Source organism: Mus pahari, chromosome 17 (assembly GCF_900095145.1).
Source record: "Mus pahari chromosome 17, PAHARI_EIJ_v1.1, whole genome shotgun sequence".
In the NCBI taxonomy this organism is placed as follows: Eukaryota; Metazoa; Chordata; class Mammalia; order Rodentia; family Muridae; genus Mus; species Mus pahari.
In genome coordinates this window covers 14782001-14801208 of record NC_034606.1, presented here as the reverse complement: position 1 = coordinate 14801208, position 19208 = coordinate 14782001, and the positions used below count along the sequence as shown (strand labels likewise).

The 19208-nt window shown below is 34.6% G+C and overlaps 1 protein-coding gene across 4 annotated transcripts in view; it reads left to right on the top strand.

Annotated features, from left to right (window-relative positions):
- Csmd3 (CUB and Sushi multiple domains 3) overlaps positions 1–19208 on the top strand; it is a 1165720-nt gene that overhangs the window by 337003 nt on the left and 809509 nt on the right. The window lies entirely within an intron of this gene.

Genomic DNA, 19208 nt, shown 5'->3' with positions numbered 1-19208 from the left:
TCCTTTGTAGGGCTAGATTTGTGGAAAGATATTTTGTAAATTTGATTTTGTCATGGAATATCTTGGTTTCTCCATCTATGGTAATTGAGAGTTTTGCTGGGTGTAAGTACACTGGGCTGACATTTGTGTTCTCTTAAGTCTGTATGACATCTGTCCAGGATCTTCTGGCTTTTAATGTCTCTAGTGCGAAGTCAGGTATAATTCTGGTAGGTCTGCCTTTAGTATGTTACTTGACCATTTTCCCTTAATGCTTTTAATATGCTTTCTTTGTTTTGTGCATTTGGTGTTTTGATTATTATATGATGGGAGGAATTTCTTTTCTGGTCCAGTCTATTTAGAGTTCTACAGGCTTCTTGTATTTTCTTGGGCATCTCTTTCTTTAGGATAGAGAAGTTTTCTTATATAATTTTGTTGAAGATATTTACTGGCCTTTTAAGCTGGGATTCTTTGCTTGCTTCTATACCTATTATCTTTAGGTTTGGTATTCTCATTTTGTCCTGGACTTCCTGGATGTTTTGGGTTAGGAGCTTTTCATGTTTTGCATTTTCTTTGACTGTTGTGTCAATGTTCTATGGTATCTTCTGCACCTGAGATTCTCTCTTCTATTTTTTTGTATTCTGTTGGTGATGTTTGCATCTATGATTCCTGATCTCTTTCCTAGGCTTTCTATCACCAGGGCTGTCCCCCTTTGTGATTTCTTTATTGTTTCTATTTCGATTTTTAGATCCTGGATGGTTTTGTTCAATTCCTTCACTGTTTGATGGTGCTTTCCTGTAATTCTTTAAGTAATTTTTGTGTTTCCTCTTTAAGGGCACAGGTCTTCCTGCTTACCTGTATTCTCTTGTATTTTTTTAAGGGAGTTATTTACGTCCTTTTTAAAGTCCTTTATATCACCATGAGAAGTTATTTTAAATCTGAATCTTGCTTTTCTGGTGTGATGGGTTATCCAGTACTTGCTATGGTGTGAGAACTAGGTTCTGATGATGACAAGTAGCCTTGGTTTTTGTTGTTTATGTTCTTGTGCTTGCCTCTTGCTATCTGGTTATCTCTAGTGCTATCTGCCCTAGTTGTCTCTGACTGGAGCCTGTCTCTCCTATGATCCTGGTTGTGTCAGAACTCTTCAGAGTCCAGCTGTCTCTGGGATCCTGTGATTCTGGGATCCTGTGATCCTGTGATCCTGTGATCCTGTGATCCTGGGTGTGTCAGAGCTCCTGGGAGTCAAGCTGCCTCTGGGTTCTCAAAATTCTGGTGTGACCAAGCTCCTAAGTTCCTGCGATCCTGGTTGTGTTTGAGCACCTGGGTGGTCTGTGACTGGGTGAGGAGCCAGTTCCCAAGGTCTGCTCAGGGCACTGGCTCAGGCCAGAAGGCAGGACTTTTTTTTCTATGGATTTTATTTAAAATATTTTCTAGGCCTTGGGAACCTTCTCTTTCTTTTATTCCTATTATTCTTAGGTTTGGTCCTTTCACACTGTCCTAGTTTTCCTGGATGGTTTCAGCTAGGAACATTTTAGGTTTAACATTTTCTTTGATTGATCTGTCCATTTGTTTGTATATTTTTATGATAATACTTTATTAATCATTTTATTTGTTTACATTTCAAATGTTTTCCCCCTGGTCTTCAGTCCACGAACACCCCACCTCAATCCCTCCCCTTTGCCTCTAAGAGGGTGTTCTTGCAACCCACCCACCCAACTCTCTCACCTCACCTATCTAGCATCCCACTTCTCTGGGGCATCAAGCCTCCCTAGGACTAAGAGGCTCCCCTCCTACTGATGCCAGATGAGGCAGTTCTTTACTACACCAATAGCCAGAAACCATGGACTGGCCCATGTATACTCTTTGGTTGGTGGTTTAATCTGTAGGAGCACTGAGGGATGTGGTTAAGTGAAAATGTTCTTCTATGGGGTTGCAATCCCATAAGCTCCTTCAGCCTTTCCCCTAACTCTTCCATTGGGGTCCCTGGGCTTAGTCTAATGGTTGACATTAAGTATCTACATCTGTCTTAGTCATGGCTGTCATAGCATCTTAGAGGACAGACATACCAAGCTCCTGTCTGCAAGTGCATCTTGGCATCAACAGTTAATTGTATCTTCTAAGCCTGAGATTCTTCTGTTTTCCATCTCTTGCATTCTGTTGGTGATGCTTACATCTGTAGTTACTGGGTTTTTTGATTGTTTGTTTGTTTGTTTGTTTGTTTGGTTGGTTGGTTTGGTTTGGTTCTTTTTACCTTTGATTTCCATCTTCAGATCTCCCTCAGTTTGTATTTTCTTTAGTGCTGCTATTTCCATTTTCAGGTCTTGAACAGGTTTATTTATTTTTTCATATACTTAATTTTACTTTCCTGTATTTTTTTAAGGAGTTTATTCATTTCTACTTTAAAGACTTCTATAATCTTCATAAGATTGGATATCCAGGTATGCTGTAGTATTTATAGCTATTTATATTGTCCTGGCTCTTGTTGATTTTGTTCTTTTCCTGGCCTTTAGCCATCTGGTTACCCCTGGTGCTGGTAGGCCTCCAGGAATGCAGGCAGAGTTGTGTGCCAGGAAAATGGACTGCAGGAGACTGGATGCCATTTATAGCTGTTGGGTTGCATTTAAGGGGACTTGGCAGGCAAGGGATTGGGGAAAAGGGGTTTAACCTGGTTGTCCCTGGTGTTGGCAAATCTCCAGGCATGCAGGCAGAACTTTGGGCCAGAAAATCAATTTGTTCCTTTTTTGTTGCTAAAAGCCTATTTATGTTCCTTGATTCCTTATTTATACTTTTCCTCTCTGCTTAAATAACATTAACAATGAGCCTGAAATCATAGTTCATAAAATGCTGGATTTTTGCATTCCTTACTTGAAATAGGAAGATCATTACCAGCCAAATTTTATAGTTACAAATTTGTGGAAATTATATAACATTAGAGTTTTTTTTCAGCTTATGGCATAAGAACACGAGTTATGGGTATTTAGCAGGGTTCTAAAATTTGTTATTTCATAGCAGAGAGTTACTGTTGTGAGACAGGCTGTCAGTTGACTTATAAACAGGAATACAAAATCAATTGTTGGCACAAACCTAACATCTGTATCAGTTCCACTAATGGAGATGGATAGGGAATATGTAAAAACTGGTATATACCATTTAAGGCATATAATTACTCCTTTAAATTTGAAAAATGGGGCAACTCTATATCTGACCAATCACAGGTATCACTATTTCTCTTTAACAAAAGCATTATGAATCAGTGCCTCATGCTCAAACGACCATATTAATCCTCACCTCACAGGGACAGGAAAGTGCCTATGAAATCTATTAATTTGAATATATCCCTAAAATTTTCAGGGTTGAAGTTCCTGAGGAGTTAGTTTTATATAGGAAAAGGGTCTTCAATTTGAAATCATTAGCTTTGGAGCAATAATAACATACCTGGATTCCTATAAGAGAAGATAGAAAGACATGATTTTTTTAAACTTATTTTATTAGATATTTTCTTCATTTAAATTTTAAATGCTATCCTGATTGTCCCCTATACTATCCCCCCACCTTACTCCCCTGCCCACCTACTCCCACTTCTTGGCCCTGGCCTTCCCCTGTATGGGGCATATAAAGTTTGCAAAACCAAGGGGCATCTCTTCCCAACGATGGCTGACTAGGCCATCTTCTGCTATGTATGCAGCTAGAGACATGAGCTCTGGGGGTACTGATTAGTTCATATTGTTGTTTCACCTACAGGTTTGCAGAACCCTTCAGTTCCTTGGTTAATTTCTCTAGCTCCTCCATTGGTGTCTCTGTGTTCTATCCTATAGATGACTGTGGGCATCCACTTCTATATTTGCCAGGCATTGGCATAGCCTCAAAGAGATAGCTATATCAGTGTTCTTTCAGCAAGATCTTTCTGGCATATGCAATAGTGTCTGAGTTTGGTGGCTGATTATGGGATGGACCCCTGAGTGGGGCAGTCTCTGGATGGTCCATCCTTTTGACTTAGCTCCAAACTTTGTCTCTGCCACTTCTTTCATGGGTATTTTATTCCCTACTTTGGAGAGGAAGGAAGTATCCATGTGTTGGTCTTCCTTATTCTTGATTTTCTTATGTTTTGCAAATTGTATCTTGGGTGTTCTAGGTTTCTGGGCTAATATCCACTTATCAGTGAGTGCATATCAAGTGAGTTCTTTTGTGATTGGGTTACCTCACTCAGTATGATATCCTCCAGATACATCCATTTGCCTAAGAATGTCATAAATTCATTGTTTTAATAGATGAGTAGTACTCCATTGTGTAAATGTACACATTTTCTGTATCCATTCCTCTGTTGAGGGATATCTCAGTTCTTTCCAGCTTCTGGCTATTATAAATAAGGCTGCTATGAACATAGTGGATCATGTGACCTTATTACCAGTTGGAACATCTTCTGGGTATATACCTAGAAGAGATATTGCTGGATCTGCTGGTAGTACTGTGTCCAGTTTTCTGAGGAACCACCAGACTGATTTCCAGAGTTGTTGTACAAGCTTGCAATCCCACCGGCAATGGAGGAGTGTTCCTCTTTCTCTACAACCTTGCCAGCATCTGCTGTCCCCTGAATTTTTGATCTTAGCCATTCTGACTGGTGTGAGGTGAAATCTCCCGGTTGTTTTGATTTGCATTTCCCTGATGATTAAGGATGTTGAACTTTTTTTTCAAGTGATTTTCAGCCCTTTGGTACTCCTCAGTTGAGAATTTTTTGTTTTGCTCTGTACCTCATTTTTAATGGGGTTATTTGAATTTTTGGAGTTCAGCTTCTTGAGCTATTCGTATATATTGGATATTAGTCCCTTATCAGATTTAGGATTAGTAAAAATTCTTTCCTAATCTGTTGGTGGCCTCTTTGTCTTATTGACAGTATCCTGTCAATTGACAGGATATTGACAGTATCCCTTATAGAATTGACAGGATATAGACAGTATGCCTTACAGAAGCTTTGCAATTTTCTGAGGTCCCATTTGTTGATTCTTGATCTTACAACACAGGCCATTGCTGTTCTGTTAAGGAATTTTCCCCCTATGCCCATTTCTTCAAGGCTTTTCCCCACTTTCTCCTCTGTATATTTCAGTGTCTCTGGTTTTATGTGAAGTTCTTTGATCCACTTAGACTTGAGCTTTGTACAAGGAGATAAGAATGGATCAATTCATATTCTTCTGTATGCTAACAGCCAGTTGTGCTAGCACCATTTGTTGAAAATGCTGTCTTTTTTCCACTGGATGGTTTTAGTTCCTTTGTCTAAGATCAGGTAACCACAGGTGTGTGGGTTCATTTCTGGGTCTTCAATTCTGTTCCATTGATCTACCTGTCTGTCACTGTACCAGTGCCATGCAGTTTTTATCACAATTGCTCTGTAGTACAGCTTGAGGTTCAAGCATGGTGATTCCCCCAAAGGTTCTTTTACTGTTGAGAATAGTTTTCGCTATCCTAGGTTTCTTGTTATTCCAGATGAATTTGCAAATTGCCCTTTCTAATTCAGTGAAGAATTGAGTTGGAATTTTGATGGGAATTGCATTGAATCTGTAGATTGCTTTTGACAGGATAGCCATTTTTACTATATTAATCCTGCCGATCCATGAGCAAGGGAGATCTTTCCATTTTTTGAGATCTTCTTCNATTTCTTTCTTCAGAGACTTGAANTTTTTGNCATACAGATCTTTCACCTCCTTAGTTAAAGTCACACCAAGGTATTATATATTTTTTGTGATTATTGTGAAGGGTGTTGTTTCCCTAATTTCTTTCTCCTCCTGTTTATCCTTTGTATAGAGAAAGGACATTGATTGGTTTGAGTTAATTTTATATCCAGCTATTGCACTGAAGCTGTTTATCAGGTTTAGGAGTTCTCTGGTGAAATTTTTAGGGTCACTTATATATACAACCATATCATCTGAAAATAGTGATATTTTGACTCTTCCTTTCCAATTTGTATCTGATAGGGAGACATAATTACATGGTCATATATACCAAAGATTTCCATCAAACTTTCAGAAACCAGAGGTATTTTCTTTCTTTCTTTTTTTTTGTTTGTTTGTTAGTTTTTTTGTTTTTTGTTATTTGTTTTTGTTTGTTTGATTTTGTTTTTCAAGATAGGGTTTCTCTGTATAGTCCCAGCTGTCCTGGAACTCACTCTGTAGAGGAGACTAGCCTCAAACTCAGAAATCATTTTGCCTCTGCCTCTCAAGTGCATGTGCCACCACTGTCTGGCTCAGAGGTATTTTCTGACAGCCTGTAGAAGAATGTGACCCTATAGACACCTGTGTTTTCTAGCCTTTAGAATATGGACAATAGATTTTAGCTTTTTTTTCACTGCATCTTGTTAGAGTAGACCCAGTACAGTATATAAATATTATACATGTAAGCATAATATATAATATATGATATATGTATATATGTATATATATAAGTTTTTGCATATATTTACATGCATATAATACAGTTATATTTATTAGTTATTATATATTTTTTAAATTTTTAAAAAAGTAAAATAGAATGCACAGTGTTTAGATAGGTATGGGCACAGTAAGCAAAAGATTGTCATTATTACTATGTCAATGTTTTGTTCCTGGTCTTGTTAATACTGTAATAGGTTAAAATACCCAAGCTAAATGACCTTTCTTTGAATTATATAATGCTGTCATTTTCTACTGTACTGGCTTGAAAATCTTACCTTTTCTTTACTGAAGTTTCCAACACTTTAAAATTAGTGTAGTAATGTCACTGTGTAGGAATACTGGTCTGTATAATAGAGATTTTCCTATGGGATCACTTTTCATCCTTAATACCTTTTGCATCTTTCATCATTGTTGCTCTTATTTTAGATGTTTGTGTTGCCCAACTATCTTTTTGGTAATTGTGACAGTCCTGATCTATATGACACTGGATTTTACCTACAAATAATTGCATATTACCAAAAGATCACACCCCTCCCCAATTTTAGCTTACTTCACCACAAAATCAGGTGTATGTATATTAACGTTTTTCATCTTATTTTCCCCGAAACATGATTTCTCTTGAATAGTTTGTTTTAAAACACTGGGACACCTCACTGAACAATAATAAAAGTCATGCCTTCTAGTCAATTAGGTGCCAGGAATGTGCAATTATATTTCAAAACACCATGGCATATTTAAGCCACTGGAGCAGAATGATGCCCTGTTGATTTTAGGAAACAGCTTGGGAAATTTCACTAATGGCATTTATTGTCTTCAAGGAAACCAAATTTAAAAGATGGATGTATTACACATCAACAGTAATTTTTCTGCTTAATGCAGACACACACACACACACACACACACACACACACACACACACACACACTTGAGTCTGTTTAGTGTGGCTTTTATATTTAGGATTTCAGAGGTGATCACTTTGCATTGGACAATCAATTAGGACTCACCCCCCTTCTCTGCCTCTATCTCTCTTTCCTTTTCCCTCCGCAGTCTTTAAGGACTATAAATTTTGTATATGGGTGGCATCTGTAGGGATCCCCCCCCCTTATGCATCAGCATGCCTGTTTATATTGCCATTGTTCAGTTCTTGTATAGACAGTCATATTGAGGTAAAATGGGTGTGTCCTTTCTAGGAGATACAATCTCACACCAGATGTCCTACTTCACTGGCATCACAACTTGTTTTCCCTTCTTCTATGATGTTCCCTGAGGTTTTGGTACAGGAATTCTGTTTTAATTGTGTCTACTAGGGTTGGCCTTAACGTTACTCATTTATCTCTTCATTATGCCTGGATGTAATATTCTATAGTAAGCTCCTTTTCTTGCTAACAGAGGTTCTTCTCTCATAAGTAATAATAGGTACATTTATCTATGGGTGTAAGGGTAGGTTTTGCAATACAATGAGTCATTAAGCTCCTCTAGAAAAGGAATGGTACTAGGTTCTTTCTTAAGATCCTTAACCACGTTAGCTCCATGTAATTGCTTAAGTTTCTACAACCAGACATGATTTCCATTCCATTGAGTGAAACTTAAGCCCAATTAGAAAACTATTAGGTAGCACCAAGATAGGAGGTGCCACTATTATATCTTTAGGGATATCTTACTATGTTGGTCATGGCTACAGTTGCAGACATCACAGCTGAATCGATCAATTAAATTTATACCTCATTTAACAACTTGCATAGAAGCTTTATGGAACTTTATGGAACTGTGAAATTTAGGTCACAGCAAAGCTTCCTGTCTGCTAAAATAATTTCTGTTTATTTAAAGTATTTCTGTATTCAGTTTAATTTGGTGTGTGCTATGTGCTTTCAATTAGGATACCCTGCATATATATCAACCTTTAGGCCAGATAAATTTCAGAATTTCATGTAGAAGACTGGATATTCTTGTCAAATAAATTTCCATTGCTTAACCTAACTTGCAGTCAATTCCATATAAATTCTTATTTAAATATATTATATAGCATAAAAAGTATAATGCTGATGTTCACCTTATTACATCAGTTTTATTATCTGAAGAGTTTATAGCTGAGAATTTCATAATGAAAATTTTAAGAATTTTTTTGTTGACACTCAAGTCAATTTTTCCCACTATAACACCAAAAGTGTAGATCACAAAATTATGTACTTATTATCATTCCTAATTTTTTACAGTCCAGTCCCTACTCACCTCCTGGTCTTCCCTCCCACAATTTATCATCCTATTCTTCCTCTTCTCTCCAAGAAGACATCCCCGCTCCCTGAAAGGCCTCCCCACTCGCTGGTGCCTCAAGTTTCTTGCAGGTTAGACAACTGAATTTTAAGATAATATTCTTTCCTGGGTGAAATAGTCAATGACTAAATATTTATGCAGCTTAAAATTCATTAATGACTTTTTGAAGTAAGAAAACATTTTTACTCAAACAGTAAGTGAGAACCCTTGCTTGTTCAATAACTCATCCTGGCAATAAGATAATCTTTACCTTTTCTACAACTGAATTATTTGGTATGTTTTAAACTAGCATTACATATTTCTTCTTTAGACATTATTGCTAATCATAACTTGTGATATTTCCTGACGACCATTTGTTAAATGGTAGATAATGACTCAATAATTCCTCAGTATGTTATATTTAATTTATATATAGATACATACACATACCCATTTATACACACAGATACAATATACCCACACATATATACATAATTATATATGTATATATATATATACATATGCATATTAATTCTAGTGATAATAATTTCAGTATTTGTAACAAAAGTAAAGGGGTAAAGAATATAAAAAGTTATCCCCTTACCTTCACATACATCCTTTGTGACACATTTTCATCTGTATACACACACACACACACACACACACACACACACACACACACACACACACACATGTATACACTTCATTGTAGAGGAGTTTATTTCAGCTACATGAGTGCTCTGACCAAGTGACAAATCAGAGAAAGATTTGATAGACTGAGTCAGAGATAATATATGCACCTAACTCTTCCAGGAACAGAAATGGAAAGAGAGAGAGAGAGAGAGAGAGAGAGAGAGAGAGAGAGAGAGAGAGAGAGAGAGAGAGAGAGGTATATAGGTATATGGAAGTTTTGTCATTTCAGGTTTACACAGAGAAGTTGCAGAGAGAACATGCTAGACACAGCTGAAGACAGAATAAGTGAAAATACAACGAGCCAGAGAATGAGAAGGACCCAGAACATTAGAAAAAATGGTCAGAGTTAAGTTGAAGCCAGAGAAATTCAGTCAGAAGTTGAGGGAAGATAGTTTGAATCATTTAGATTGGAAAGGATTTGGTGCTAGAATGACTGATCTGAACTAGCCAACCAGAATTCAAAAAGAACTGGAAAGGGTAAGCTTATTGAACAGTAAGGCTACAAGATTAAAATTACATATAGTGAATAAAAGTTACTTTTAGACTTCAAATAGATACAGATACCTGAATATGAATATGTATATTTATTTTTTGAAAATTAAATTATATATAATTGAACTCCTAATTTCTTGATTAGTGTAGCAATTTTTTTTCTAATCAGTTTTCAAAAATCATGCATCTTTTTCATTCAATTTTTGCTTTAAAATTCAACATTGTATTAACTTGCTTTACATCCCTATACCTGTGTTACAGGCTCCTATTACTTTTGTATTATGAAGTTACTGTGTCCCTTTTTTAGATCTGTTTTTTCACAACTACAACAGTGTATAAATGATTTCACCTTCTATACTACTGTCTCTCCCCATCAAATGTATTTAGCTATTATTTGAGATGTGTTCAGATTTATGCTAATTTTAAAGCTAATTCTCAATATGACTTAGAAAACATAAAGATTTGCAAAATTAAAATCTCACAGGAGCATAAATATATATTTTTATAATACCTCAACTTCCTCTGAGTTGTCATGGAGAAAATTCTTCCAGAATTTCATGATATAGCATTGGATTATGTTCAGCACAGTTAAAAATGTATAAGATGGACATATACTCATTAGCATACATACAGTTTAGATTATCACCTCCAATGCATGCATAGTTGACCATTCATGGATATGTATTTATTCATGTAGTAACTTACAAAAATGCATTTTTATTTATAAAAGTAAATATATATTGCAAATATTAAATATAATTTAATGTAAATATTGTATAGTTTTATCTAAGTTGATTAATTAATTGTGGTTTAATAAAATACAAATAAATCCAAAGATTTTAATTAAAATCATCAATTAAGTTTAAGAAATTTTATATAATTAAGATGTCACATAAAATTAGCAGAAGTATTTACAGAAGACTTAGGCAGTTTCTAAATAATATTTACTATAAATATTAATACTATTATTAATAGGATATTTAGTTGCTGAATAATATTTATTAAGAAGGTTTGTGTGTGTGTGTATGTGTGTCTACAAAATGAACACTTACAGACGCAGATTGAAACACTTTTTCCAGGATATTTAACTGTATGATTATGAACAAGTCAGTTGGCCTATTTAAGGTTTTCTACTTTAATAAATTAAAGGGCCATAGAAGATTTCAACTTGATTAAATGGAACCTATAAATGGCACTTAATTCACTTACCTGCAAAAGTCACTTAGCTGTAAAAGGCACTTAACTCAATGCCAGACTGAAACATGCACTTCCAAATCTATTTTGGAATGCCTTCCTTATCTACAATTTTTTTTTTTCATTCTTCCCAGTGAGTTAAATTGAAGTTACTTAATGGAAGGAGGGTAGCTTATGGGCATATACACTACTGAAAGGGAATAAATCCCTCTCATAGCAACTGCCAGATGTTTATAAATTCTTAGGGAGTCTTTTTGACCCCTATATGGTCCATGATGGGCAGGTTATCATCTCTGTCCTTATCAGCGTCATTTTTAAAATGGTTTCCTTTTACCTTTGATGTCCACCATTGAAAAGCACTGAGTTTCCCCGTGAGATCAACATACTATAGTTTTAGAATTCCCTTTGCCACAGAGATTAATGAGTCCATATAGACTGGTTCATTACGGGGAAACTATATCCTGGGAATAAATAATCACAAAAATACTAAACGGTTTCCCTTACCATTTTTCATAGACCTTTTTTTCTAGATGAGCATCCAGAGTTCAAACAGGAAACAGGCAATAGAATTTGTATTTATTGTTATTTCCCAAAAAAGCAAATATCAGCCTTGTGTTAATAGGAACCTAATGTGGTTTGTATTATAAATATTTTTTATTCATTCAAATTTAGCATATGGTAACTATCTCATTATCTACCTAATCGATTATCATATATATATATGATAATATATATGTATATATATATTATATAGATGATATGTGTGTGTGTGTGTGTGTGTGTGTGTGTGTGTGTGTGTAGATAGATAGATATAGATATATGGATCAAAACATTTTTTCTAATTCTGTGTTAAAATTTTAGAGATGGGTGGGCATTACTGTATGAGTAGTGACTGTAGATAGGAAGTTCCGTGTATTTTAGTAAGCATAGAAATAAACCACCAGAGTTTTCAAATTTTTTAAAAAAAAATACATCATTTTTCTAAAGACAGCCTGTATGATAATTTTGACCACCTAGAAGTAGGTGATCTAGCTTCAGGCTCTCTTTCCTTAGTTAGGTAGTCTAGAATTTTAATGTTCAACTACAGACTGATTAATTTTCTTTGTTAATTCAATTATCTTTGCTTTTAAAATGAGAAATAAGAATAGGTGCTAATTTATTGCCACGAATGTGCTTGATATTCTGAAGCTAGTTTTAATCAAAATTCATAGTAGATTATTCATTCACTTAGTTTGCTTTATTGATTAATCCTAATAATTGTCATAAATTTAGGTTTTTTCAATTTAATCCTCCAATATAAAAACATGTGAAATTTAAGTAATCACCTAAGGTATATAGCAATTTCTGAGACTGCACAGTATACAAGAGTTATGACATAAATTATCATGATACAAAACTTAATGACCCAATGAATTTTTTGCCATTGTAACTATAATTAATAACATTATTTAGGAATTTGAAGTTAAAACTTGAAATTTATTTAAAATAATGAAACATTGAGCAGTGTTTAAACACCTAATTAATATAACATGAAAATCAAGTGTTTTATAAGACAATATTTAGTTTCGTATACTTTTATTAAATATCCTTAAATTAAACTTTCTTTATAGTAAGTATTATATCTTCAGCTGAACAAGCTGAATAGAACAATGGGTTTTTTTGTAGCCACATTTTTAACAAACAGAAGCGAAATGTTATGATATGGATCAATAGTTTCCAGACTGACTTACTGAGAATAGCAGGTGGCTAACAACCAAACAGATAAGATGATATCCCTGAACAATGTACTTATTTTCTAGGTCAGGGTTTTAATTTTCAAAGGAAATCAAGCGTGGACATAGTGAGTTCATCATAGATTGAGTTGCTACTCCACCAACAAATCAAGAATAATCCTGATACAGCAATAAACTAATCTGATACTGAACATTGAGCATGTTATTTTTATTGTAATGCCACCATACATTCTAAATCAATATAGTATCCAAAAAAATTTGTGAAATTAGGATATGCATTGAATAAGGAACTACTTCAGTCAATGCTTCTGTGTTAGTTGAATAGAACAGGTAAAACCGAAATTACTTTGTTACTATACAAATTCAAAGGGATAGCTGAGAACCTGGGCTTGAGTCTCAATTTCATCAGTTTAAATCAAATAGTATAACTTTTCATTGCTTTTATTTGCCTTGTTTTAACTTTTGGCCTTAAAATTAAGAAGAAATTAAAATGTAAAATGTCCTAGAGAAAATTTGTACTTCCCTTTTTCAGATTTTATTTATTTATTTATTTATTTATTTATTTATTTATTTATTTATTGGAAAAAGGAAAATGTTTAAATGAAAACTCAAAAATTAGTAAATTCGATCTTACTTTAATCAACTAAACAACAGTCACAAATCAGTACATAATATATACATATGACAAATATCATTGAATTCATCTAATTATGTCAATATGAGTCAAGAAATAAATATGTATGTGAAGTTCTCATCATGGTCATATAGGCACATACCAAATGAACAGGAAACCTTTTGATGTGCTGTCAGATGAGCAAAACACTGTCTACAGCAATCTAAATAAAACGTCAAGACTAGAGCATTTACTATACTTAAAAATAAGACAATTAGATATGCAGTTTGAAAAGAGGCAACACAATGTTTTCATTATGTTATTCATTTTATTTCAATCTGAAAACAAAGGTGCCTGATGATGAAAATTGAACTTTCTTAACACACTATAGTGTATGTATGACAGTATACTCTATAACAGCCCTACACTATATGTATTGAAAATATATATCTCTTAATTACCTAATCTAGTGTAAAATAGTGTTCAGCTAGTAAGTCATGCTGACATGACTCAGTGAAAATGGGCATCCTTACAGTGTTCATTTTCCCACTTTCCTTGGTACAGTTCACAATAAAATAAATTACATCTGTTGCTGGCATAAGGTAAAGATTTCATTTTGTTCATGCCTGTTTTTCAGCAGTTTTACATATATTTTTGCAAAAATAAGACTTGTTTATGTACTAAGCAAGTATCCAGTATTTTCACAGCATACTTTATTTCACCCATGGCTGCATTTTCATGATTTGTAAAGGCAGAGATAAGGTTGGGGCTTCATTAGATGCTTCTTGATACATCCAGCATCATTTACGTGTGTACATCTCATGTTCTAGAGAAAACAACAATTTCAATTGTATAAACAACCAAATAGAATAGAAATCACCTTTCAGGATTGTCATATTTTATCAACCTTTTAGATTAAGGGTTACTTTTATATCATTGATAAAAACACATTGAGATACTGATTTTTTTTTTTTTAAATAAGGTGAGTCATCACTGCTCACTGTAGTGTGTAAAATAATTTTATTTCCTGCAATTTTATTTTATTTTTACTCAGGGTCAGTTTTATATGTCATCTAACGTTTTTATGCCTGTTACATGTATGTTCATATACATATATGTAAATAATGAAATATCAATGAATAAGACCTTGTTGCATGAGATATTAAAAAGACTGACAGGTTCCTGCACTATGCCACATGGCTCCAGCCAGGTATTCTCATATCAGCAGACTCTCTGGCCCGACTGTCTTGCTGACCAGTTCTTATCCTGTAGAGACTCTAACTCAGAGCTCCAAAATCTCTCCACCTAGCTCGCTAAACTCCCTTGTTGGGTTATTGCTATGCCAGCCGCATGCTTCAAAACCCCCACAGCCTTTGTGGTTCACAAATGGCAAACCCACACTATTTTTTTCCTCTCATCTTTTTTCTCTGGAACCTAATCAAACCAACACATGAAGAAAAACACCACACAAAATTAGTTCAGAAACAACAGTATCTCAATCTCTGGGTACAACTAGAATGCTAATCTTGTAAGCCATATTAAATCTAAATCTTCCGGAGGCGAATCCCAGTGGATTTGCCATCTAATCCAGAAGACACTAGTAGTAGCTACATCTTGTCCTGTCACTATATCTGTCCAAAAGGACGCTCTCTTTCTTCTTTTCCTCTCATATCCTATCCAACCTGGAATTCCCTCATACTTGCCCAGTGATTGGCTCCTTTATTTATTAGGGGATGTTACCTGAGTCTGTGACTCACTCCCCATCCACAACCCTTCCTGGGAGAGTGGAATTAACATCAAAATACAAACAGCACCAAGCCCGCCCATCACAAGATCTGAAAGTGTTTAGCCCTAGACACACACACCTGGATGCTCAAGGAAAACTTAATGAATCACTAAAATTTTTTATGATGTGTAGATTCCCTTAAATAGAGAATGAATCATAATAGAAATAATATATTAATTATAAATACAACTGAAAAATTAGAGAACTTTAAACTCTGAGGTTTCTTAATAGGTGTTTATATACTCATTGTTTATTTAATCATCTTAAATTCCCAAACAGAGGTATTAGTTACATATGAAGAAGTAACAATAAAATAGTTACAATTGAAATAATTAAGTTTAACTTGAAGAAAACATCTTTTTCCTCTTTAAAATTAATTTTTAAATCATTGATATTTTTTCTTCTTTCAAGTTCTTAGTCAAACTTCCTTTCTCTCCAGTCCTCCCAGTCATACCAACCCACCTCCCTGCTCCTCAAGATTCACTCCACTCTTCCTTATTTCCCTTCAGAAAAGAGCAGGTCTCCCAGGGATATGCCAAATCTCTATACTAAAATTTCATAGAAAGTTACAATAAGACTAGGTAGGCACGGGCTGGAGAGATGGCTCAGTGATTAAGAGCACTGACTGCTTTTCAGAGGTCCTGAATTGAATTCCCAGCAAACCACATGGTGGCTCACAACCAGGTAGGCACTTACCCTCATATTGAGGCTCCATTAGACAACATAGTAAGAGGAAACAAACGTATTCCAAAAGCAGATAAATGAGTCAGAGCCATCCCCATCTCCCACTGTTAGGAGTGTCAAAGAAAAAATATGTGTAGAACTAATCCAGATGTAAATCAAAACAACATTGTGATGAAGGTTTGATCGAAACATATAAAGAGCAAAATCTGTACATTTGTCTGTCCTGTAAATTCCAAAATGGAAAAACCTAAGCATTTCATAGTTGGTTCATTTTTTTTCTTCTATTCAGTTACTCAGATCACTACTCATGACCTGACATAGAAATTCATTTGTAAATCTATGTATTTATTATATTCAAAGAATTATCTTGGATGGTAGTTTGTCATGTGGATTGTATATCTTCTAACTCCCATAATAAAATCTAGTTTATAAATATCAAAGTTCTATGTAGCATAGTCTTTGAAGCTACAAATATTTTTTTCTTACAAAGCAAGCAAGTCTAAAACACAAGAGCGATGAACTTGAAATTCCAAACAGCAAAAAGGAACAGAAAAATGCATGACCCTACAAGACCCAATAAAATACAACAAGTGAAATTCATACTGATAGGTCTTGGGGGAGAGAAGTGAGTATGCTCTGGAAGGTCAGCTGAGACCCTTTGAAAACTTTTATAAAAATCCTCAGCTGGCTTGTAACATTAAGTTTCCAGCTAGATCTCAAGATAGTGCTTCAACTTAAAGTCAGATGAGATTGACTGGAGGCAATAATTATATAGAAAAAAAAAAGCAGGGCTAGGTTATACAGGCCATTTTCCAAGACTACTATTACCCCTTGGCAAAGACAGCGACAATTAGTTATTTTAAAATATCATGTGGTGAAGTGTCACTTGCTGTTTCTCAAACTTCAGCTGATGGAGTTGGAGATTATGAGTTTTACACTTTCCTATGCTCAATTGGCTTCTGTTAGTCTATGACTCACAGTTTCCATAGTGTATTACTATACAACCTGTTTATCTTTCCTTAAAATGTGTTAACTATGTTTTAATTATATTAACAGATTTTAAATATAGAACATTTATGATTAAATATATGAGCACTGTTGATTATCAGAAAACTGAGAGAGAGAGAGAGAGAGAGAGACAGAGACAGAGACAGAGACAGAGGCAGAGGCAGAGAGAGACACAGAGACACAGAGACAGAGAGAGACAGAGAGACAGAAAGAATGAATAAATGAAAAGAGAGAGAAAGATAGCAAAAAGTAGGAATAAAAGCTTACTGCCTTGCTGCTTTCATCTCTGTGGTTGTTTTGTGACTAATTAAGTAAGTACAGGTTTATATTACTGGGTTTCAAAGACCCACAGTTCTATAGAGTTCCTCCTGGACCTTGGCATGATATCAAAGTCCGTAACTACTCCTTACTTACTGCTAAGCTAATTTCCCTTGATTAACTTGCCTATATTATTAAAATGAGAAGGTGTTGTGCTTGTGTCTATCCTGAAGTCAGAGTATATCCCTTCTATTCTCTGAAGTCCAACCATAATTCACAGGGCTATTTTCAATATGTCAGACATCCTGTCCCTTTTTGCTTTGAACCACTAGAGCAAATGTTTTAATAAAAGACTGATAATAATTTTAAAGTCATTCAGAGTTCTGAAACTCAATGTACTTTGGAAAGAGTAGCTTCATTTTAGATATAGTTAAAATGAGCTTATTTATAGTGTTATAGGCACAAAGAAGTCTATAACACTGTAAATAAGTTTTTAGTAAAACAGATTTTGTTTTTGAATATATAGCTAGAAAGGTAGAAAGGAAATCGTACATGATTCATATGTTAGCATTTCTTACCTTGCATCAAACACAATATCTAAAGTATAAGAGGGAAAATGAGTGGATAAATGCAATAGAAGATGATACAGTCATTAGAAGTTGCCTATTACTAGGGCACTGTGCATGAGCAGCTCCAAAGGAAGTCTGAGAATATTAGGGATGTGTCTGTCCTTTTCCATTTTCCAGGTGCTAGACTTGTATCACCAAACACAAATCTAATAGCATTTGTTTCATGCAGTGAAGGAAATGTACCATTGGTATTATGCAACCTAAATCTAACAAAACAAAATCATCCAAATTGCTTTGAGGTGGCTACAGAGATGAATATTTGGACACAGTTTTATGTCATTATTTTCAACTGTTTAGATTCTCCCCATCACCAGTGCCTTTGGGGAGTCATGAGCAGACTCTGTGATGTGTACTGTGAAGCACTAATGTTGTCTTACATAATTTCTTGAATAAATTTACTAATTTGGGGGGTGGATTGCCTTTTGCCATGCTAGATATAATGCGATGGTTTTGACTATTTGTCAGAAGTAGTCATAGGCTATTTCTAGATACCTACATATTCTTTAATATACATTTACATTTAATGTGATGGTGTGGGCTTGTTTAAGTGGGTACAGCTAAACTTTTCATTAGAAATTAAGCATAAAGCAAAATTATAATTTCAGTCCTTTCAGCATTTTGAAATAAGCAAATATACAGAAAATGCTGGGTTACAGGTGCCAATAGGGAAATTTCTTCTCTATATTTATGAAACAGTTTTAATTAAAGTATAAATAGTACCTAAGGGACTGTTCATCTACAGCAATTTCAATATAAATATCTCTGTGTTGTTATTATTAACTCAGCATCTTTAGATGCATCTGTTTTTTATAAATGTTTTATCAGACTTGAAGTATAAGCAAACATTCTTATTGATAAAATATGTCAGTATTACATAAATTTGAACTTAATTCAATGACTGTTCCCCACATTTCTCTATATTATCCCTGATGATAGCTTAAATGATTTCTTTATATTAAAAGACAAAAACCTCAGGGAAAAATAATCTTTTTTAATATTTTAGGGTAATGTTATACAATCCCAGTATTAATTTTTAAAATTATAGATACAATGTTTAATTAAAACTGAAAGTATTTAAACATGAGGCCATAATGTAGATTATACCATAAATTTTGAAGTTTATCATTTAATATATGAAATATCTGGACCTTGTGGCACAATGTTTAATCCCAGCAATGAGGAGGCATAGGCATGAAGGTTTCTGAGTTTGAGGTTCTCCTGGTCTTCAAAGTGAGTTCTAGAAGAGACAACCTCTACAGAGAAATCCTGTATTATTATTATTATTATTATTATTATTATTACATTTCAAGTGTTACCCTCATCCTATTCTCTGCTCCATGAGTTCTTCAACCAATCCCTTTCTACTTTGCTTCTAAGAGTGTGGTTTGCCACCCATTCACCTACTCACCACCTCACTAGTTTCCCTCTTCCTAGGGGCACCAAGTTTCTAGAGGATTAGTACATACTTTC